The 25,034-nt window shown below is 39.8% G+C and overlaps 1 long non-coding RNA gene across 1 annotated transcript; it reads left to right on the top strand.

Moving 5' to 3' along the window:
- The first annotated feature begins 588 nt into the window (after positions 1-588).
- LOC116530453 lies at positions 589-19,787 on the top strand. The gene is made up of 3 exons (XR_004260010.1): positions 589-600; positions 15,722-15,727; positions 19,704-19,787. It is a non-coding gene; the product is annotated as an uncharacterized LOC116530453 (long non-coding RNA).
- The last annotated feature ends 5,247 nt before the right edge of the window (positions 19,788-25,034 follow it).

The raw sequence follows: 25,034 nt of genomic DNA, 5'->3' as shown, positions 1-25,034 counted from the left end.
ACATCTGGTGATTAAAAGAAATTTTCACAGGCTAGAGCAAATACACTTCAAACCTTGTTTCTCCCCTACTATTTTGGGGCTGGGCATGAAGGACACAAGCACACTATGGTCATACGATGGTATGGTCTCCAGCCCTGCACTGCTGTGTCACTTCACCCAGTAAGTCAGCACAGAGAGTGGGAGAAGGATTTCAGAAAGTCATCTGCACCAGGAGAGCTAGCAGTAACTGAACTATACATGCAGGTAACTGCAAACCGTGTAAATATATCCCACTAAGTAAACTAAATGTCTCTCCAGCTTCACATTCCCGTATCAGGATCCCAGAAAGTTCATGGTCATGATAGTCACTTGACCAAAGAGAAAGACAGTGTTCTTAATTGATCACGGTTAAAATACCACTTTGCAAATTTTGCAAAATTGTATCATCTTGTGGACATAAAGCTGGAAACCCGCCTGTGTCCTTGGAATGGGCCTCCTAAGTGAGAGGTCTTGAAGGTTTTGCTTCATGAGGTTTGTGGTCATTCTGCTCCTATGTAATGGCCTTTCTTTTCTTTTTTCTGTTTTTGAGACAGAGTCTCGCTCTGTCACCCAGGCTGGAGTGTAGAGATTCCATCTCTGCTCACTGTAAGCTCCGCCTCCCAAGTTCAAGTGATTCTCCTGCCTCAGCCTCCCGAGTAGCTGAGATTACAGGTGCAGGCCACCACGCCCGGCTATTTCTTATATTTTTAGTAGAGAAGGGGTTTCACCACGTTGGTAAGGCTGCTCACAAACTCCTGACCTCATGATCTGCCCACCCTGGCCTCCCAAAGTGTTGGGATTACAGGCGTGAGCCACCACCCCCAGCCTTGTAATGGCCTTTCTATGACTCCTGCGCAAAGAAAGGAAGACAATCAGCAGTATCATATTTAAATGTGAAGGACAAGGATTGAGCATATGGACTGCTGGAACATGTATTCCTTTTGTAGGGTGCCATTACAAAGTACAACAAACTAACTGGCTCATTTGTTGCCTCATAGCTCTGGAGGTTAGGAGTCTGAAATCAAGGTGTTGGCAGAGCAATGTTCTCTCCAAGGGCTCTAAGGAAGAATGCTTCCTTGCCTCTTCCACGTTCTGGTGGTTCCTAACAATCCCTGGCATTGTCTTATAGATGCAATTCTTTGTCTCCAATCTCTGCCTCCATTATTACATGGTCCTTTCTGCGTGAGTCTGTGTCCCTTCTCCTCTTCCCATAAGGACACCAGTAATACTGGATTGAGGGCCCACTCTAATCCAGTATGGCCTCATCTTAACTAATTACATCTACAAAAACCCTATTTTCAAACAAGGTGAATTTCTGAGATATTGGAGTTAGGGATTCAGCATGTCTTTTTTGAGTGACACAATTCTTCTCATAACAGAAAGGAAACAATGCTGTCTTCACTACGCATTGGTCATCTGTATGATCCTAAGCAGCTCAAATTTGTCAATCAATAAACATCAGTTGGCACCAACTGTGTGCTGGGGATACTGAGAAGAGTATCATCAGGCAGTCACTCTTAGACAACTCCCAGCCTGGGAGAGAGATACAAAAACTAGCAATGCAATGCAGAGTGGTGGTTGCTAAACTGGAGGCATGTGCACACCCGTGAGACAGGTCCACTAAGGACACAGCCTGTGAGCATGAGGGTTTGAGGGGCTCTGCAAAACGTGGCTTATCTGAACAGTCTTTAAGAATGACTAGATGTTCACCAAATAGACAATGGAGGGCAGAAAATTCCCGATGTGAGTAATAATTCATGAAAAGTCTTGGGTTAATGGGAAATGATGCATTTGAGGAGATTTTTGTTATTTTGTGTGGTTGGAAGCATTTGACGTGGCAGATTAGGCCAGAAAACTAGGGGGACTGAGGTGATGAAGAGCTTATAAATCATGATAAGAAGTCTGGCCTTTAATAAGGGGGATGGGTACCAAAAGGAAAATAACTTGACTGGGTTTGCATTTCAAAAAGATTGCTGTGGCATCAGTGTGAAAGGTAGATGAGACGGAAAAGGAGAGCAAAATGGTCTCTCTCTCTGACATCCTCATGGGGCTAGGCAGGGTCACACAGGCTGTCTTCTTTAACCTCTGCAAACACCCTTTCAGATACACTTGAAAGCTTTGGGAACTGGGGCAAGGAGCAGGGGAAAATACCCACAGCTCATAACCAGCCAGCTAATGGCTATTCAGTCCATTGGTTCAAGGCACGGCTGTAGCCCATGGAAGAGGCCATCGGAGCCTGACCTAAGACAAGAAGCAGCGTGATAAGGAGGACAGGATGGACACAAAGAATGCTCAGACTAAATTCCCATCCACGGAGGTATGGAGGGCCTTGTTTCTTCATCTGTCATGCGGGGACAATAGGCCTCACTAATATTGACACAGCCTCAGGTTGAGTAATGACCTATGACAGAACACCTTGAGGAGATAAAACGCACAGGGTCACCTGAGTATTGCCATGGAGGAGAGCTTTGTTTTCGTCACCTTGGCCTCTTTCTTTGGAGTCTTTCCAGTGTAATAAAGCTAAAATCATTCCAGGGATCAGCCAGAGAAAAGAAAAATGTCAGGGAGGGAGAATGAGGGCAGAAATTGATCTAGTGCCTCAGACACAGGAGTGTGTGTGGAGAGTGTGAGTATGTGAGTGTGTGTGTATGTACGTGTGTGTCTGTCTGTGTATCCACATGTGAGCCAGGCGTAGAGCCAAGGCTTCTGTTTTCTCTTGGATTTTCTTGTGTTTTTATTTTTCCCTGCCTTTCTTTCTCTTTCTTTTCTTGCATTTTCCTTGCCTTCATTTTCTTTTCCCTTCTTCTCTTTTCCTTTCTTGGATCTATTCCTTTCTGGGGTATCTCTAAAAGACCCAGAATCCCCTGCAAAAAAACAAACACAATTATTCCATGGAATCTCTTATTTGGCTAACATATTGCTCTTCGAATTTATTCCATGACCTTAAAAATAACTATAATGCTTGCTTTAACTTCGGCAGCCTTGTCTCTGCCACTTTGATGTCATTTAGCTTATACAAGGCAAGAGGGCAGAGGTGGTGTTTTGTTTTGTTGTTAAATTCTTCCCTACTTCTATTTCCTAGCTCTTTCTACATTTGGAGTTTAAGTGTAGTGCTGGTTGCTTTTGAGCTCCTTTTTAAATCTAACGAAGTATAAATATTAACCTGCTTAATATTTACACATTTACAGGCTCACTCAACTTATGTTTGGTACTTTATTTTTTGTTTGTTTTGTTTTTCTGGAGACAGAGTCTTGCTCTGCCACCCACACTTGAGTGCAGTGGTGTGATCAAAGCTCACTGCAACCTCAACTTCCTGGGCTCAAGTGATCCTCCCACCTCAGCCTCATAAGTGGCTGGGACTACAGGTGTGCCCACTCATGCTTGGCTATTTTTTTAATTTTTTTTGTAGAGTGAAGACTTGCTATGTTGCTCAGGCTGTCAGTCTTGAACTCCTAGCCTCAAGCGATCCTCCTACCTCAGCCTCCCAAAGTGCTGGGATTACAGGTGTAATCCCATACCCCATGTTTGCTATTTTAAAGTAAAACCAAATGTGACTTGGAGGACGAAAGAAATTGTTAGCATAAATTTATCTTTATGAGATCATTTGTATTAATTGTGAGTATTTTCACAGACACCAGAGCATGAAGAGTCAGACTCCCCAGGCCTTATAAGGCAAAGAAGCCCTCATGGAGTGTAGTGGGTCTTCCCCTGCCCTACCTCCAGAAATGTCATGTAGGTGAATTGCTTAACACATATACTATATTAATTTTATATTCTCATAGGCATATCAATGCATGCATCAGATTAACTCCATGAAAAGGTTTATTAAATTGTGATAACAAATTAACTTCACAAATCCTCAATCTTTTATATTTGTTGCTTATCGATACATTTACTCGCACGTGTTAAGAATTGAGGAAGTTTATGTTCTATCCTACCTTTTCATTCATACATGCCTCCATCAGTCATTCTTCATTTTACAAATATGTATTAAGAAACTACTATTGGCTGGGTGCAGTGGATCACGCCTGTAATCCCAGGACTTTGGGAGGCCAAGGCAGGCAGATGATCTGAGGTGAGGAGTTCAAGACCAGCCTGGCCAACATGGAAAAACTCTGTCCCTAGTAAAAATACAAAAATTAGCCAAGTGAGGTGGTGCATGCCTGTGATCCCAGCTACTCAGGAGGCTGAGGCAGGAGAATCACTTGAACCCAGTAGGTGGAGGTTGAGGTGAGTTGGGATCATGCCATTGCACTCCAGCCTGGACAACAAGAGTGAAACTCCTTCTGAAAGAAAGAGAGAGAGAGAGAGTAGGAAAGAAAGAAGAAAGAAAAATATTTACTGTACTAAGTTATGAGGATAAAACCATACTACAAAATGGTATAAAATGTGAATTTAGTGAAAAATTCACTGAAACGTTTATGCCCTATGTAAATGTGTTAGGTATGACTGTATTTTCTCTTTTATGTGCAAAGATGAGCCCTATAGCCTGCCATCAGCAGGACTTGGACCTTAGCTACTCTCTGAGCATGGCATGGGGTACCCCAAACCATCCTTTCCATACCCCAGGCCATTTGTGATCCTAGATATGTGCAATGGTTGTATTCTCAGACTCCATTCACTCATACACTCCAGATCTGAGTCTCCACATACAGGGGTGCTGATGATTTTCAACTAATTTAAAAGTTATGGATGTCTGCCTTTATCCTACAAAAAGTACCTAAACTACCTTTCCTTTAACCACAACGGTCCAATTAGACAACTAAAACCGTTGATTTTCCAAATATAGTGCCTGCATTTAGCAATGAGAGTAAATCCCCCTTAGTTGCTACAAAGCCAGTCAAGGTTGGGAGAAGCCTGCCCAAGGAAGTGGAGCTGATGCTGGGACAGAGGGATGAGCTCTGGCTGCAAGTTCATTGCAGCAGGCAGACTCTCTGCATGCGAAAGACTAAGCCCAGACAACAGGGAAGCCAGCATGCTGATGCATGAATAAAATACAGGGAAAGGGAGTCTAGGAACAGACAATATTCAGAAACACACAGGCAGGCAGCAGGGCTAAGCAAAATCTGTCAGCAGACACAGAGACCAGGCTAAGCTGCTGGGGCAGGAGGCAGGCATCAGATGAGTGCAAAAGAAGCTCCCCTCAGAGAGACAGAAGAGGGCAGTGATAGAGTTGACTCCAGAGGCAGACAGACTTGGGTGTGAATCCCGGTCCAGCTACTATGGAGGAGCCTGCTGGCAGATTTCACACGATTCCTCTTCTTCCTGAGCACACATCCCTTGCTATTAGTTGTGGCCACTAACTAAATGTGACTGCATTTTAGCCAATGCATGGTAAGTGGACGCAATCAGGACTGGTCCTCCACTCAATTCTCCATTCTGCTGCACCATTGGGTTAACCTTGGTGAGGTAAAACCTAAGATAGATGGGGCTTGGCCTCAGAATAATCACTACCTGGAGGAAAGCCCTGGCCACTCAGAAACACCTGCTCTGGATTTCAGGTGAGCAATAAATGCATTTCTATTGTGTTGAAACTGACATTTAGGGGGTTACTGTTACTGTAGCTAGTATTACCTTAACTCATACAATAACTTAGACAAGTTACATAGCCTTGTTAAAGCTCATCTGAAAATTGGGAGGGGTATTAAACAAATGATTTCCTATCATTCTTCAGCAATCTGGGATGCTTTTTCCCAGATAGTTGCCTGTTCCACCCCTACACTTCCTACAGGCTCTGCTCTTGCATTGCTGCTACTTGAGAAAGGAATTCCTTGGCTGTTCTGTCTAAAATGCTTCTCTTGCAGCATCCACCATCATTTTTATTTTTATTTTTAAATTTATCCCCCATCAATTTTATTGATATATAATTGGAATATAGTAAAATGCAGATATTCAAACCATAAATTTAGTTTTGCCATGTGTGCATACCTTGCCGTGATTTAATTTTCTTCTTAGCATTTATAACTACCTGATTTGTTTGTTTGTTTGTTTATAATCTGTCTTTTCCATTAGAATATGTTTCATCAGAATGTAAACACCATACCTTTTGGGAAGCATGGGTGACTTTGTGTGGGAGCTATAGTCCTAGGCTGGCTCTCTTTATGGTCTTCCTACATCTAACTCATCCAAGAGAAAAAAAGGCAAATAGGTTCCCTCCTGCATGCTAATCCTAGGCTGTTGGATACAGCTGCATGGAGCACTGAGTTGAGGGGGATTCTAAGGTTGCATTTATCTGGGCGCCAGAAATGAAAATGGTGATCCATTAATGATGCCTACCTTGTGTAGGAAAGCAGGAAGTGTCACAGGCATATTTGCAATTATTTTCCTAGAAACTATTGTGAGGCTGACCCTGCTGGTGGGGGTCAAATCATCTCAGCGGTGGGAGGAAGTGAGCCACAGAGGCTGGGAAAAGGCAGGACCTGACAGTAACATTTCTGAAATGCATTTACCGCCTGTGCTGGCTGTGATTACACAAAAGCTGACAGTTGTGTGATTAAATACGCTGAGATGATTAGTCTGAATGGGCTTTGGGCTCCTGGGTTTTTTCCTGATGATTTTCAATGGGTAATAATAACACGGTGATAACTTCCTCATAGGAAGAGGACACAAGGGCACAAGAGGACTTTCACGCCTACCTAACCAGGCTTGTGTTTACCCTGATAATGGCTGCATCTCACTAAATAGCTGCTTGTGCAAGCCTCCTTTTTATTCCAGCAGCATGATTTCTTTCCATGGGATGCCCTAAAGCAAAGCACCTAGAGCTTGATGAAGCCTCATCTGACAGTAATCAAAGATAAAGACTAAAGCCTCGCCACATGTAATTCAGCCTTGTTCCAGCAAGCCATAAAGCTAAGACGTCTCCTTTCATCATAAAGTGTCTCTTGAAAAACCATTTCCTGTTTGTCCAAGACCAAGCTTCAAGAGATCCACTTTACTACAGCCAGTTATAAAGCCTGGATGCTACCTAATGTTCTGTAAAGCTGTGGAATTTGAATATATATTAAGTGCTTAACTTCTTCAGTTATCCCCTCAAAAGCCACCGAATCTTACTGTTGTGCAAGTCTCTCCTTAGCAGAAAGTCAGGAACCCAGTGGTCTTTCCGACCAGTCTTCAGGGTCATTTGCAGCTATAAAAAAAACATAGCTGTGCTTTGGTCAAGGATAGGCCCAGGTAAACATCCAGAGTGACTCTGCGAGTTTAGAGCGCAGGCTGTAACTCCACTTGTTATCACAGCCATGTAGCCATAACATGGGGAGGCTTATCATTTGCCTCTAAACCATTATTGTCCGTAAAATATGTAATTGCCCTGCTGACACTGTACAGATGTACCCATGCCCAGAAAGAGAAAGAGTTAAGCTGCTGACCCTGAAGGCGAGGGAGAGCTGGCCGCACAGCTGTGCATGGGAGTGGCCAGCTCAAGCAGCCAAGACAGAGCAGACAGTGTAAGAGAGTTGCTGATAAGAGAGCTGCTGAATAAAGCTGTATTTCAGCTACATATGCTCCCCCGAGTGTTCTTTTAGCTATCTGCCATTCATCCACCCACTCCCTTCAGACCTCAGCATGGGCTTGAATCTCAACTTGAACCTAATAGCAACCCTTTAATGTATGCAGTGACAATGGTTAGGGATTTCATCACCCATCATTGCCGGTATGACACCCATACCCAAACTAGTGTATGTGTGTGTGTTCATATCCATGTTCATTTTTAAGTCTTTTAATTCTTTCAATGTATTTTTGTTATATTTTCCATCAAATTTTTGTATTTTTTAAATGTCTTATTAGGTATCTCTTATTTTTGAATGCTATTTTGATATTTTACTTCATTTAAAAAATGATTGCTGGTATATTAAAATGTATTGTTTTGCTGTTATTCTTGTTTTTATTAGTTGTTTATCCAGCCATTTTGCTAAACTTTCTTATTAATCTTAACAATTTGTTTCTAGATTCTTTTAGATTTCCTATGTAGACAATTTTATATTCTGTTACTAATGACTCTTAGGATCCTTCCTTTTCAATCTTATTTCTTCCTTAACTGAACAGGTCAGGATCACTACTACAACATGAAACAAATGTAGAGATTATAAACACTTCAGTCTTATTCTTATATTAAAGAAAGTATTTTCAATAGCTCTCCTTTTTTTTTTTTTTTTTTAAGACAGTGTCTCACTTTGTCACCCAGACTAGGGTGTAGTAGCACAATCTCAGCAAACTGCAATGTCCCCAGCCCAGTTTCAGTGATTTTTGGTCTCGGCCTCCTGAGTAGCTGGGATTACAGGCATGTGCCACCATGCCCAGCTAATATTTTATATTTTTAGTAGAGATGGGGTTTCACCATGTTGACCAGGCTGGTCTCAAACTCTTAATCTCAGGTGATGCATCCACCTTGGCCTTCCAAAGTGCTGGGATTATGGGCTTGAGCCTCCATACTCAGCCAATAGTTCTCCATTTCTTATGATGTTTGCTGTTGGGGTACTTTAGCTTGATTTTTTAGGTTAATAAAGTTTCTTCCTATATCTAGTTGCTCAGTGTTTATATTGTTAATACACAGTGAATTTTAGCAATACTTTCTTCTGTTACTACTGAGATGACTTTGTAGTTTTCCCCTTTAATTTATTAATTGACTTTCTAATGTTAAACTAATCTTACATCTTTGGGATAAATCCAAGTTATCCATGGGTATTATTCTTTTCATACATTGCTCAATTCAGTTTGCTGATATTTTGTGTAGAATAATTGGCTCTATGTTCATAAATGCCATTGAACTGTCATTTGTATTTTTTGTATTGTCTTTGTCAAGTTTTGGTATTAAAAGTATCCTAGACTCATATATTCTAGAAAAAGTTTTATAAAATTGAGATTATTTGTTCACTGAATGTTTAACAGCAATTAACAGTAAAATTGTCTGGCCCTAATTATTTTTGGTGGGAATACTCCATATTACTCATTGAGTATCTTTATTGATTATAAAATTATTCATCATTTCTGTTTTTTCTTGAATCAGTTTGTTGAGTTATATTTTCCTAGAAACTGTCAGTTTCATCTAAGTTTTTAAATTATTTCTATCATAATAACTGCATCTGTAATCATATTTTTACATTTATAATATTAACTTGTACCTCCTCTCTCTGTCATTAAGTTTTCAGTGTGTCAATTTTATTAGTCTTTTAAAAACACTTTGGCTTTGCTGATCTTTATTACATATTCATTTTCTGCTGCTTTGTTATTTCCTTCCTTCTACTTTCTTTGGGTTTATTTTGCTATTCTTTTTTTAACTTCTTAAGAAGAAGACCTTGTTTATTAATTTTCTGCCATAATTCTTGTCTGACTGTTCCTGAGACTATAAGTTGTTCCCCAAATACAGCTTCAATGAAAACCTAAAACTTTTGATAAGTAATATTTTCAATTCTATTTCATTCTAAATAGGCTGTAATTCTCCTCATTATTTCTCCTTTGGCCTTGGGATGTTTAGAATTATGTTTTCTAGTTTTAAATAAAAATGTTGCCATATTTTTCTTTTTTATTTTTAGCTTAATTAAGCTATAATTAAAGAATACAACCTATATGATTAAAATATTCTAAATTTGTTGAGCCTTGCTTTATAGACTCATATGAGGTTGATTTTCATGAATGTTTCTTGTGTGCCTCTGAAGCATGGTTTCTTAAAACTGATTGCAGTATTCCATTTATGGAACTGATCTATTTATAATTATATGAAACTTGTTAATTGTATTATACACATTTTATCTATCCTTAGTGGTTATTTTGTTAGTCTGCTTGTCTTATTACTGAAGGAGATACAGTAAAATCTCAGCTGGACACCGTGGCTCACACCTGTAATCCCAGAACTTTGGGAGGCTGAGGCAGAAGACAGCTTGAGGCCAAGAGTTTGAGACCAACTTGGGACACTTAACAAAACCCCATCTATACAAAAAAATTTAAAAATCTAAAAAAACTCTCACTGTGATTGTGGATTGGCCTATTTTTCATTGAAGTTCTATAAATTTTTACTTTTTCGATTTTGGGGCAGCATTTTTAAGGTTCATATAAACTTTATTATTATATCTTTCTATTGAAAGTAACCATCTCAAAATGAATATATTCCTCCACTAGAAATATTTTTTGCATATGGTTTACTTTGATATTAATAAAGCGAAACCAGTTTTCTTTTAGTTAGCATTTGCTCATTGTTCCTTTTGCCTAAGCAGTAAATGAATAAAATATATTTTGTATCCTATTTGATATGGTCATATTTGCCTTTTCACTGGACTGTTTAGTTCATTCTCATGGATTATAACCACTGATATATTTGAGTATAACTACTGATTTATTTCTAGTCATTTTAACTCTATCTACCATACCTCTTAACCTCTCTTTTATCTTTTCCATCTCTTTTTCTGTTTCTACATTCTGAATAATTTCTTCTCTTATCTTCCAGTTGACTAATTCTGTTTAATGGTAACTAATAAATTGTAAAAGTAATTTATATGTTAATTCAATTATAATACTTATCATTTTAAGTAGTTCTGTTTTATTTTGTTTCAGAAATGCAATGTCATGTGACATACTACACAGCTAATAAATATCAGAGCCATTGTCAGAGATCATCTAACTTTCAACTTAGTCTTTCTTCCTCATAAAACTGTGTTTTCTAAACTTGAGTATGTAACATAATAGTTTCCCCATGAGTCACTCCTCAAAGGGTTATTTGATCAAATAAATTTAGGAAATTCTGCATACCATAACTCCTTCTTAGAGACTTAGAAGCCATACAATATACCTAAGGCTTGAAGACATTGTGAAGTAACGAATTCTGCATAACTATTATTTCCCAAAGCAAGTCAACCATAAAAATCTTTTTCTGCAGAATACTTGTTAAAACTGTACAGGGCACTGGTGTTTCCCAAAGCAAATTAAGAAATAGTCCCTTGAAAAGTCATCTCAGCTACTTTCTAAGTAGCGTGAAACTCTGCAATATACACCCCCAATAAAACAAAGAAAAGAAAACCCTCCTGCACATATTATTTTATCACATTTGAAGTTGGCATGCCTAGAGGCATAGATCAAAATTTTGCCTCATCAATTATTTGCACCTTTAATTGTGTAAATAGAAAATTTTAATCTTCTAAAAATGAATTAGAGAGGACTTCCACTTCCAACTATAATGAAGTACCTTTTATCAGACCACCCTTCCTACTAAAAACAATTCTAAATGTTGAATAAAATATTAGAAACAGCTGCTTAAAGATATCAGTAATCAGTTAAAGCAGCCAAAAGTTGCTGGGCCAAGACCCCAGGGAACAGAGAAAGGCCTGTAAGCCTGACTATCTCCTCTGCCAATTTGTAAATGAAGTAGAGCCAAGAAGCCAACCAAAAAGTTACTTCTCAGAGCTTTTCGCAGTTTTATGGAACTACAGAAACAAAAACTGAAGTTTTAGGTGACAAATAAGTCAGTACCTGAAGTCCTAACATACTACAGAAAAAGAAACTACAGGCAAGTGGGCCCCATATTCTGTCTGTGTGACTTTTCTCATTGAGAAATTTGCTGATTCTCAAGTTGCACCATAAACAAAACAGCTAAGAGGTAAAAGGCTAAGCAGAATTCTTAAGATTCTCACAGGCTAGGACACAAAAGTAGAGGTTAGGGCCTGCCAGAAGAAGGGGTCCTAGCAAGCACAGAAGACCTTCCAGTGAGAGTCCTGAAGGGCTACTATCTAGAACACAAAAACTGGAAATACATTAGCCTTTAAAAAGACTGGAATCCAGGTTGGAATAGTATGATTTGCAGCTGGATCAAAGTTATTTGTGTCTTCTCTAACTGCTACATGAAAAGTTAACCCTCTCTGGTTAAAAAAAAAAAAAAAGTCACCAAAGTCTTTACAATATCTCATATTCTGGCCTGTAATAAAGAGAAAATTAACAGATATGCCAAGAGAAAGGACTGTTTGACTAAAAAACATGGAGAAAATTAGATAATATAAACAGACCCACAAATGCTGCAGATACTCATCATCAGATACAGACTTTTAAATCACTATCTTTGATATCTTCAAGAAAATAGATGACAATATGAAAATTTTACTAGACAACTGGTATCTATAAAAGTATGAAATGAGAATTACAGAAATAAAAAATGCAATTACTAAAAATAAAATCCCAATAGTGGATTTAACTGGAGACTAGATATAGCAAAATGCAGGATTAGTAAATGAATGATAGGTCAACAGAAAATGATAAGTCTGCATATATAATTGCAGAAGAGCAAGGGAAAAGAATGGAAAAATATTGAACAAATGATAAGAAACATGGAATGTGGTAGAAAATCTAACATATTGTAATTCACCTCCCAGAAGGAGAAGTTAGAGAGAATAGGGTAAAAGCAATATTTGAAGCAATAGTGGATGAGAACTACCTAAAATAAATCAAAGACATCAAACCACAAATTTTTTAAATTCTACAAATTTTAAGTAGGATAAATACAAAGAAAGCCATACCTAACCACATCATAGAAAATCTACGAAAAACAAATGCAAAAAGGATATCTTAAAGCCACTTAGGATAAAAGATGTATTACTTTCAAAAATAAGGTAATCTTAGCAGTTGACTAATAGGAATTATGGAAGCAATAGCGTCTTTAAGTTGTTAAATGAAAATAAGTGCCAATATCTAGTCAAAATGTCCTTCAGAAATAAAAGCAAAATAGACTGGATGCAGTGGCTCATGCCTATAATCCTGAGGTGGGTGGATCACTTGAGGTCAGGAGTTCGAGACCAGCCTGGCCAACATGGTGAAACGCTGTCTTTACTGAAAATACAAAAATCAGCTGGGCCTGGTGGCGCACACCTGCAATCCCTGCTATTGGGGAACCTGAGGTATAAGAATCACTTGAACTCAGGAGGTGGAGGTTACAGTGGGCTGAGATCACACCGGTGTACTCCAGCCTAGGCAACAGAGTAAGACTCTATTTCAGAATAAAATAAAAGCAAAATAAAATATTTTCAGGCAGAAAAAGAGAGAGACTGAAATTGTTAGGCAGAGAAAAATGATCCTAGATGGAACATGGAAATACAGGAAAGAATAAAGATAAATGGGAAGAATAACTTTATGGATATAGCAAATAAAAACTGACTGTAAAATATAACGATAAAGATGCTTTGATTTTAAATATATGTACAACAAAAATACATGAAAAAACAGCAAATTCAGAAAGCAATAAAATAATTGAGGAGCACTAACAGTCTTGCATTATTTGAGAAGTCGTAGAAGTACTAATTTATAATGTGCTCTAGTAATTCAAGGTTATATGTCATAGTCTATTTAATAATTTTATAAACAGTAAAAAAAAAAACAGCTGTGACTAGCAACCTAATGGAGAATAAAATAATAATTTTTAAATTTGGTTAGGCCATAGGTAAATTTTAAAAAGGAGGAAAAGGGGAAATAAGAATGTATAAGAAGGTCAGGCATGCTGGCTCATGCCTGTAATCCCAGCACTTTGGGAAGCGAAGGCGTGCAGAACACTTGAGGTCAGGAGTTCAAGACCAGCATGGCCAACATGAGGACTCTACTAAAAATACAAAAATTAGCTGGGTTTGGTGGTATATGCCTGTGGTCCCAGCTACTCAGGAGACTGAGGCAGGAGAATCCCTTGAACCAGGAAGGCAGAGGTTGCAGTGAGCCAAGATTGTGCTACTGCACTCCAGCCAGGGTGACAGAGCAAGACATTGTCACAAAAAAAAAAAAAAAAAGTTAATTTTTGTATAAGGTGTAAGGAATGTGATTGTATGCACACATTGTATACAAAAAGACATACCTATAAATTATTAAAATAAATAAGTGGCCTTAGCAAGCTTACTAGATAAACACATAAAAGGCAATATAGAAAAATAAATTATATTTCCAAATGCCTGCAACAAATAATGACAAAATAAAAAATTTTAAAGGTAACGTTTATATAAAACTATGCAATTGATATCAATTTAACAAAAGATGAACAAGGAATTATTGACAGAAATTTCAAAAGACTCAAGCAAACAAAAGAATCACATCCACTGACCAAGAAAACCACTTTATATTTCTGTGAGTAGAAAATGAACTTCAATTGTGCTAAGCCAATGAAATCTAGGGATTTATTTGTTACATGTGGTGTTAGACTACACACATATATTAGGATCACAAATGTTTTGGCTGAAAATGCAATCCTATAGGACATTATTTTCTCAGAGATCAATTATTTGCCTAGCCCCTCAAATGAGGCTTTTATTAGGCTTCATTTTAAAGAGTTTTCATTAAAAATCAGTCTTTTTCTTCAGCTTTCACTCTACTCCAACAAGCTGGGAGGCTTTCCTGCTTGTTAGGCTTCAAGGATAAGTTAAGCCAAATTGGCCCAAAGCCCGTTCTCATGACTAAGGGAAGAAACCCTGGGAGGAACACCACTTTCATCATGTTTCTGTCCTTAATCTCTTATACAGTTCTATTAAAGGACAGAGTATCAGAGATAAATTTGCCTCCCTTGCCTACTGGTCCTTTAGAATATCTGCTTTAATCCTTAACTTCTGGGCAGTTGATCACATGATCCTCCCCACCCCCAGCTAGGTGGTGTGTGACCCAAAGCTAGTGATTTCTGGGTTCATCAAACAAATAAGAGTCTCTCTTCTCATTCATACCCATTTTAGGCCTCATTCATACCAATAAGAAAGCAAGGAAACCAGTCTACAAAGAGAAGCCAGAGAGTAGTGCTCCTGTCTGAAGACACGCAGAAGCATCTAAACATTTGGAACATGAATCCTATCAGACTTCCCTGTAAGCTTCCAGTAAACCCCTTTACCCTTGAGCTAATTTGAGTTGGCTTCAGTTGTTTGTAACAAAATAGACCCTGATTGAGGCAGAGAGTATTATGACAGTATTTAGCCAGGAGTCTAAAGAAGAGATGAATGCTGTCTTCTCTCAGTTACCCTTCTGTCAAAGTACAATTTTCAAAATATTAAAAACCTAATTTTCATATAGATAGATAAGTGAGCACATGTCAAAGTTTTATTCAGCTTATTAATGAGAGAAGCAATAGGATGACAAAGCCAGTTCAAAAGAGAAGATGAGAAAATAAGACTTCTGTAGTCAGAGGGGAAGAAAAGGATTCCAAAGTAAAACTGCGAAGTCAGACACAAAATTAGTTAATGTCCAAGAAAGCAGTAATGCCATAATATTTGCAGTTGTCTTCTCTACAGGACAGAAAATTAAAATAATCACTATCTTTCTGCTATTATAAACAACTGAGCCCAAATCAATGTACAAACTATGGTTTATTCCCCCTGGAGAGTGAGAAGACCCTTAGGCAAGCTTCTCAAGATCAATGCTTCTCAAACTGAAAATACAGACTCCTATGCCCTGCCCCAGAAATTCGAATTCAGCAGGTCTTGGGCAGGGCCTGGGAATATGCGTTTTAACAAGTTCCCAGGTGACGTGATTAGTCAGCAAGCCACACTTGCAGTAACATGGCCTTAGATGACATTGAAAAGTCATACAATAATCCTTTTGCTTTATTTCCAAGTTTTGCATAATTTTCTTAACACTCCACTCAAGGTCCCCAGGGGAAATCTAAGCCTCCAGATGACAAAAAGCAAAATAAGGCTAAATAGTACTTTACTTTTGGCTGAAAATTTGAGTCCAGAACTGAGTGAAAAACTTAGATGAACAAATGAGGTCATAGGGAGGAGTCTTTTCCTACACTAGGTGGATCTTAATAGCATTGAACCAGGGTAGGTCCTTGACTATTTTTCCCAAAGCTCATATTTGAGACTATATCACGTTATCATTGCAGTTCAAGGAAAAGCTGATCAAGCCAGTTACCAGTCAGTTACCAAGGCAAATAAACTAAAGAGAAAGGGAGACAGCAAATTCCTTCCAAAATCAAGAACCAAACTAGCCTAGGCTGTCTTCCCAGGGGAACCTCAGTTTGGTGCCAAAGTACAGAATAGCATTTCCAAAGGGTAAGAGAAGAGACATCAGGCCTTCTCCCAAGGGAGCAGTCTGACCCTATTGTGGCTCCAAGGAATAAGGTCACTGGATAAATTATAGGACACACAACTAAATTTGAATTTAACATAATAAATAATTTGCTAGTATATCTCAAATATTGCCTAGGATATACTTATGCTTAAAAAATTACTCATTGTTTATCTGATATTCAAATGTAACTGGGCATCCTGTATGTTTCTTTGCTAAATCTGTCAACCCTGGCAAGAAAATATCTCAACAGGGCCACACCACATGCTCTGGCCTTATAGCACAGGATACCAACTCAAATGCCCATGGGTGCCAGGAGGATGATATAACTGAATCAATTACATTGCAGCAAATCTGGGCCTGCATGCTGCTCAAAAGGTGGCAGCCACCATACAGTTCCAGCCCATTTCCAGGAAAAGAGTTGCAGGCTTGGTGTTACTAGGTCTGGTATTTCAAGACATGCCAAAAATTCAGTTTTATGTAAAATCTTCCAATGTTTGGCTGTTGGAACATAATTCCATTTTTTAAAACATTGAGCAGAAATAAGAGTCTCAACCCCCGATAGACTTTGCTCAATTAGTGTTCTCAAATCTCACCAAAGCAAGTCAGAACTTCTTTTCCTGGGTATATATCCTGGTCTTAAGACATTGATGAGGAGAAAGAAAGAGAAAAAGAGGAGGCCAATTTGTCCAAACTTCCCAAGAGGAGAAAATAACCTTAAACTTCTCTCAGATACTAACCCCCCAGTTAGTATCTTTCATTCTTGCCTTGGTTAGTCCTTTTAAAAAAAGATTACTGGACACATGGTAGTTAGCCCACCCAGCTGTGCTGCTGGCCTTCATTGGTAGCCACTCCTGACATGAGGGTTTCAGTCACATCTTTCTTACCTTCCCTATTTAGACAATAGGGTTCTTGAGGTCAAGAAATTACTTACATCTATTTGGGACCCCAGTACAGTGCTTTGCACAGAGTGGAAGATCAACGATAGTGATGAATTCTTTTAGCTTTTGTATATCTGAAAACATCTTTATTTTACCATCATTATCTAAAAATAATTTTCATTGGTATAGAATTCCAAGTGGAAAGGTTAGGATTTTTCTGCATGATATTTTTAAAATGTTGCCCAACTGTCTATTTATATGCATTGCTTTTAACAACTAATCTGCTGTCATTCTTATTTTTGTACAAAATATGTCTTTTTCTCTGGCTGATTTTATAATTTTCTTTTTGTCACTAGTTTTCAGCAGTTTGATAATAATTTCCTTTGCCATCGTTTCTTTATGCTTCTTGTACTTGAGGTTTGTTGAGATTCTTGGATCCTTGGGTTTATAGTTTTCAATAAATTTGGGAATTTTACAGTTATTATTTCTTAAATAATCTTTCTGTTCCCCTATGCCCCCATCAGGAACTGCAATTACACACACATTCAGCCACCTAAAGCTGTCCCACAGCTCAGATGCAATATTTTTTTGCATTTTTTTTATTCTTTTTTTCTCTGTGTGTTTCATTTGGATATTCTCTATTGCTATGTCTTCAAGTTCACTAGTCTTCTGTGTTTTCTAATCAGGTATTAATATCATTCTGGTATTAATATCATCTTGGATTCAATTTTCATCTAATACGGAGAAGCATTGGATCTGAATGGGACACATCCTCTCCAAAGCATCCCTGCCTTTTCCACTGCTCCAAACTTCACACAAGAATCAGAAAGATTCAAGACAATCTGGAAACTCTCAGTACAAACGCAAAAAGGAAAGTGTTTTCTTCCAAAGCTGTGAATTACATAATGTGAGTAAGCTCAATAAACATTTGCAGAAGTGGGAGTATGTGTTAGTTCATTTTTGCATTGCTGTAAAGAGATACCTGAGACTGGATAATTTATAAGGAAGAGAAGTTTCTTTTGGCTCATGGGTTCTGCAGGCTGTATGAGAAGCATGATGTCAGTATCTGCTTCTAGGGAAGCCTCAGGAAGCTTATATTCATAGTGGAAGGTAAAGGGGGAACAGGTGGTGTCACATGGCAAGAGTAGGAGCAAGAGAGGGAGGTGGAGGATCCAGGCTCTTTTTAAACCACCAGCTCTCACATGAACTCAGAGTGGGAACTCACTCAACACCAAGGGAATGGCACTAAGCCATTCACAAAGGATCTGCCCCATGATCCAATCACCTCCTACCAGACCCCACCTCCAAAACTGGGGATCACATTTCAACATGAGATTTGGAGGAGACAAAACTAAATCAGAGAGGGATAGGCAGAAGGGACCAACATTCCACCTCTTGTTTGGAGGACTCCTATTTCATTCCTTCTAGGAGGGTGGAAAAACCTTCAAAATGAGATCTGCTGTTTTGCTTTCACTCTGTGCTTCCTTCGTGAGGACAGGGAAGGAATTCGAGTGGGGAGCTAGGACAGAATAAAAGGGAAACCCTTTCTAATCCATCTTCTTGCTCTCCAGCTGCAGGGTCAGGTAGACCTGGGATTGAATCTCAACTGTGCCCCATACCAGTTGTTTCACCTTGGCAAGTTACTTTATGTCTCTAAACCCCAGATCTTCATCTTCAAAATAGGAATAATATTGCTGGCCTCATGTTACTGTTAATAAATAAATTAGGTCATGTTGAACAGTACAGGTAAAGCAATTAGCACAGTTGCTGACAGGGAGAAATGAGCATTCAATACGTGTTCATTGTATGGGCATCACCCTCATTTTTGTTACTGTCATCACCAGGACCATGTGATTAAAGATGAACATCTAAATGAACTGCCAGCACGGTCATAACTTTGGAGGTTGAAATTATAGGTTATTTTTATTTTCTAACTCTATCAATTGCAAACATTTATTTGCTTTTCTAATCAGAAAACAATAGATAAGTTTTTAAAAGTTGATCAGTGTCCTTTTGGTACTCCCTTTATTTTACACTGGTGAAAGCTGTCTATTTCTCACCTCTCTCTGCCCAAAGAAGGAACAGTCATGTAGGCTGCAAGCACCCACAGCAGTCCTTTAACGGTATCCATGCTTCCTAGGAATCTGAGAGCTGCAGAGAACGAAACACCCCTCTCCTGCCCTGATGCATTCCAGATTTGGCCACAGGCTCTCTGGACATCAGAAAGAAACAGAGGCTCCAGGTTGGCTTGGTTACTATGAAATTAAGTGCAAGAATACTTGACCCCAACCGGGGCCAGCAGTAGGGTAAGGTGTGACATGCCTAGGGTGCAGAATGGAAGGAGGTGGCGACGGTGTACTAAGGTGACCCTGAGAGTAATGCTTCCTTCCATTTTGCACTGTAAGTACCTCATTCGCTTTACCTTAGTACTGGCCCTAGTCCGAATTGTTATAAGTAAAATTGCGATGCTGCAAAGAAATAGCACTTGAAAATAAGTCCTCTCAGCAAGGCAGTTTACTTCTATGGAAGGGTGTGGCGTATGGATGGAACAATGATGCAAGCTTGGACAAGGTGGGAAGGGGTACTTATGTCTGACAGGGGTCTTCCCTACTGCTGTGTCATCCCCTATTGGCTAGCGTTAGACCACACAAGCCGGACTAGTCCCGATTGACTATTTTAAAAAGAGCAGGCGTCCAAGTTAGAGTGGCAGGGTGGGTGTTTTGGTGGGAAGGACAGTTACAGGCATGTCAAAACATGTAGCCAGGGGTAATCAGGTGACTGGGATGAGTCAGGATTGGGGGTCAGGAGGAGCAGATATGAACTACTGATTAGAACCGGTGGAGAAGGAATTACAAGGAAGCTAAACTTTAAAATAGAGAATTAAAGAATAGGAGAACTGAACATGCTAACATATTTGGAGTTCACTATAACACAATCATAACCATGTCTAGGACCACAGCCAGAATCCCAAACAGTCTCTCACCCCACCTCCCCAGCCCCTGGAAGAGAAAGAGGGTTTATCAGACAGTTCTTTATGGTGGGTGTACTGCCTAGACACCCAATGGAAAAGCTACATCCAGAAATCTGGGGTTGCATACACTGGAGGGAGCAAGGCAGCCTCAGGCTCCAACCCAGTTGAGACAGTGTTGTCATATCCTGTCCACCTCCTGGAGTCACGGTGCCCTCTGGCAGTCAGCCTGTCCCTTAGACTGCACAGTGTGTGCCTTCTCCCTATCCACAAGATGCAGGAGAACCAAACTAAACAGCTCTCTCAGCCAAAAGCTGAGCTCATCAGCAGCTAACTTTCTTCACAAGCAGCTACTAGACCCCCATCTGTGTTGGCCTTCTCTTTCCATTTGTCCAAAGGAATCCTCCCCTCTCTCAATTGCACCAAGGTCTGTGATACTATTTCCTCCAGGGCATCACAGGCCAACTCCCATCCCAGTTGCTGCCCACCTCTGCCTGCCAGAACAGAAGCCTCCTGTCAAGACTCCTCAGGTTTTCTGGCTTTTTTGATTTGTGTAGCTCAGCATAATCCTTCGTGTTGAAAGCAGTAGAAAATTAGTTTCTGCTAATGATTTTCTGCCGCGTCTCCTAGACTCCTTTCAGTAACTCCAACTATAATTTCAGCATTAAATGATTCAGCACTTCACTTGCTTCCTAAGGGATTCACTGCCCCCTTTATCTATTTGGCCCGCTGAAACCTCCCTTTATCCTTAGCTACAGTTTCCCTCTCTTCTTCTCTAACATTTAGTATTTCTGAGTCTCCTGGCCTCCAGCACTGCCCATGTTGCTGCTCCACTTGCCCCTCCACCCTGGAGTCAAAAAAGACTGGAATTAATGAAAAGAAAGTCTAATTATTCTGTCTTTGGCATGCCTTGCAAATCCCTGTCAATAACTAGAAATTTAACAGGTGTCACTTTTACTGAAGGTATTCTTGACCAATTCTGCTTCCCTCAGCTGGGTTCCTTGAATGGCCCTTGATAAATGTGTGTAAGACCATGTCGCGCCTCCTGGAGACTTCTTTTCCTTACTCAGTCATGAATGATGAAACAGATCAGATGTGGCCTGGAGCTGCTCCTGTCCTAGGAAACAGTGGGGAAAATTCCCCCACTATTTCCACTTTCACTGGGGCTCGAACTACAGAATGCAGACCTTTAGCCTGAGCTCACTCTGGCATTTCATCTTGCTAACTATGAAAAAAATCCACATAGTCCTGCCTCCCTTTCCTTCAGCAATTGTCGTGTGGGCATCAGAATTATTGTCTGAAAAGTTATCTTGTTTTCCTCACACTCAGACCCCCAGAAACATGTAGCTGGGCTCACTAGAAGACAGAAAATCTTTATTGATAAAATGTATACAGGAGAATTAGCAAGTGATAGCAATATGCATTCTTCTGACTCTAACCAGTCTAAGTTCTTTCTTCCACTGAAATTTGTCCTTAAAGCAAAGGAAGGCCTGATGAGTCATGAAGAATCTGAGAGTATATTCAAATCTTCCAATAATTACTTTCTATCCATCACATGAGAGGTGACTGGTGACACAGATGTTTAAAGCATGGCCTAAGTTGGTATCTGTCCAGAGGCTATCAATGTTATCTTGAGACGATCATCTTATTGGTAATTTTAAATTGGCAGTGTATTTGGTTCCATTAACTCCAAATCAAGATGGGCAGTTTCAAAATTGCTTTCCTCAGTAAACAAGCTCTGTCTCCAGGAAAAAAAAAAATGGAAGAGGATGTTTGTGGATGAAGAAATGTCCCTGAGCAGAGAAGTACAAACAGACCGTGTTTATATGACACTGAATAATAGTTAGAATAAATGGTTCAAAGCAATGACGAAAGAGAGTCAGATCTGCCTGAAGCAGCTGAGCAAAGTAGGGTTTTCACCAGTAACTGTTTGATTACAACCCATTAAAAAAGCTGACTTGGGGCCGGGCACAGTGGCTCACGTCTGTAATCCCAGCACTTTGGGAGGCTGAGGCGGGTGGATCACCTGAGGTCAGTTCAAGACCAGCCTGGCCGACATGGTGAAACCCTGTCTCTAAAAACACAAAAATTAGCTGGGTGCGGGGTGTGCACCTGTAATCCCAGCTACTCGGGAGGCTGAAGCAGGAGAATCACTTGAACCTGGGAGGCGGAGGTTGCAGTGAGCCGAGATCGCGCCACTGCACTCCACCCTGGGTGACAAAGCAATACTGTGTCAAAAAAAAAAAAAAAAGCTGACTTGTTTTGCCTCCTTGTTCCCTCATCTTCTAAGTTCTGCTTTTGTGGCATACTCTGATGGTTCAACACTCATTGTGTAACCAGTTTATCCCAAAAACATTTATTGAGTACCTATTCCATTCATAGCACTGTACTGGGCCCAGGAGAAATACAAAGATGAAAAAGTTATTCTGTACTCTCCATGACATTAGAGTAACCAGGGAAGCATAAAAGTAATAAAAGATTAAAAGTCAGAAAAGAAGGCTATCATTGTTATGAAAGAGATATAAGAAATAACAAAGGAAGCAATTTGCTCTAAGTAGATGATGTTTATTTTGACTTCAGTCATGTTAAAGTTCGTTGTCTAATGGGGCATTATGATTTTCCAAGAAGAAGATAAAGGATGCCTTGTTTCCCAAACTATGTTCATGGCACAGGGTGCCTTCATTTATGGCAAACTGGTGACCCTCTCACTGAACCCAATTTGGAAAATGCTAGAGAAAGGCATCTATTGTGCAGAGAAAGATGTGTTTGGAAAGGGAGGTTGGGGTGTGATGGAAAGAGGCCTCAAAATTTCCTGCTCAGAGAAAACTGGCTCAGCCTTCTTTGCTGCATTTGTGTTTCTCTGAGGCCACAATGGTTGTCCAGTCAGTTTCACCTGCTGGTGTGTGTTTCACCCAAGGTGGAACTTGTTCCTTGGGAAAAATCTAGCCTGAAGACATAGTGAGGGCCCCTCTCCAGAGCCTTTGCTTCCTCTAGCCACTCAGCATGTTTACCCACTGGCCAATGGGCACAAAACAAATGTTCAGAGCTAAAATTAAATGAACCAACAACACATTGTAAAGGCAAAACCGGAGTGCCCCTATTTGCTCATCTGTAAAATGATGTTCACCATTTGCAAATCCAAAACATGCTAATTGCAAAGGTGAATAAAAAGAAACACAAAGCATTGTACTCATTGAAAAGAGAATATGTTTCAGATAATAAGTAAAGTTTGTCAGAATATTTTTTTCTATGAAATTAGTTCATGAATTTTGTGTATAATCTTGACACATTTTGTAAATCAGAATTTATAAAATTCAAAACCTGCCTGATTAACAGGCCACTTGAGAAGAATGACCATCTTAGGACCAGTTTCCACCAACATTCTTAATGGCTAATATTTCTTTTGTGTTTGCAATTTACAAAGTACTTTTGTGTCTGTGATCTCACTTAATGCTCACAGCAATCCTGTTAGGAAATTAGGACAACTCTTTCACCCATTTCACACATGAGAAAACTGAGACAATATCTGCCCAAGAGAGTGTAATGAGCATCAGACTTGACCCTGACACTCTCGCCCAAAGTGGTCCTTCCACTCCCCTGTGCTCTCGCCTGGGACATGTGCCAGCTGCTTTAAGTACCAGACATCCCAAAGGGACAAGGAGTTTCCTCACCCTCTTATTAATTCAAATATGTATTCATTCATTTAACAAGCCCCCACTGAGTGTTACCAGGCACAGGAGACATCATGGTGGCAGAATGTAGGCACCCCCATCCTCCTCCAGTTCAGAGTTACCTGGAGAAGGCACAATGAAACAAGCATTAATAATCGAGTGTGGTTATACTATGACGGAGCAGCCACAGAAGTCACTGGCCTAAACTCAATGTACCTAATGTCTACAGCTTTTGACTGTCCCTGGGCTTTGCTGCCTTTTATATAATAGTAATAACAATCATTTACTAAGTGCCTACCAAGCACTACATCTGGCTTAAATACATTTTTTCATTGAGTTCTCACTACAACACCTACAACATAAGTATTAGGATTCCATTGTATAGAAGAAGACACTGGAACTCAGAGAAATTGAGTAGATTGAGATGCTAGTTATATTATATATTGCTACATAATAAAATTCCCCCAAAACTTAGTGGCTTAAAACAGCAATATGTAGCCAGGCACGGTGGCTCACACCTGTAATCCCAGCATTTGGGAGGCCGAGGCAGGTGGATCACGAGGTCAGGAGATTGAGACTATCCTGGGTAACACAGTGAAACCCCTGTCTCTACTTAAAATACAAAAAATTAGCTGGGCGTGGTGGTGTGTACCTGTAGTCCCAGCTACTTGGAAGGCTGAGGTAGAAGAATTGCTTGAACCTGGAAGGCGGAGGCTGCAGTGAGCCAAGATCACACCACTGCACTCCAGCCTGGGTGACACAGAGAGACTCCCTCTCAAAAAAAAAAAAAAAATGTATTTTCTCATGATTTCTGTGAGTCAGGAATCTCCATGGCCCAGCAGGGTACTCTGCATAGGTAGGGTCTCTTGAAAGGCTGCAATCAGGGTATGTCAGCTGAAACCGTAATCATGTCAAGGCTCAGCCTCAGAAGGATCCAATTTCAAGCTCACTCACATGAGAATTAGCAGGATTCATTTCCTCACGGGCTGTTGGACTGGGGGCTCAGTTCTATACCACTTAGCTGGAGGCCTTCTTGTCCCTTGTCACATGGGCCCCTCCTTATGGCAGCTCATCACATCAGAGTCACAGAGAGAAAATGCAAGCAAGGTGTAGTCTTTTACAACCAGATCTCCAAAATGACAGACCATCACTTCTGCCATAGTCTATTAATTAGAATCACTAGGCCCAGTCCACATACACACAGAAGGAGAGGGTCATACAGGGAGCAAACAGCAGGAAGTGGGGGTCCCTGGAAGCCATCCTGCCACTCTTGCCAACAGCTAATTTGTAGTATATTCAAAACCCAAATCCATGTCTGTCTGACTTACAGTGGCCATGCCATGTCGACAAAATGACAGTCTCACAGGTTTCCAATATGTGCAGAGTTAATTATATTACATTTCGAGGCACTATTACATGTGTGATTTGTTTCACTCAAGATATACATGGGTGGATATCTTTTTTTTTTTTTTTTTTTTTGAGACAGAGTTTCGCTCT

Source organism: Sapajus apella, unplaced genomic scaffold (assembly GCF_009761245.1).
Source record: "Sapajus apella isolate SASKATOON/1434 unplaced genomic scaffold, GSC_monkey_1.0 scaffold3, whole genome shotgun sequence".
NCBI classification, from domain to species: Eukaryota; Metazoa; Chordata; class Mammalia; order Primates; family Cebidae; genus Sapajus; species Sapajus apella.
The sequence above is the reverse complement of the archived record's forward strand: the minus strand, read 5'-3'. Positions and strand labels throughout refer to the sequence as shown.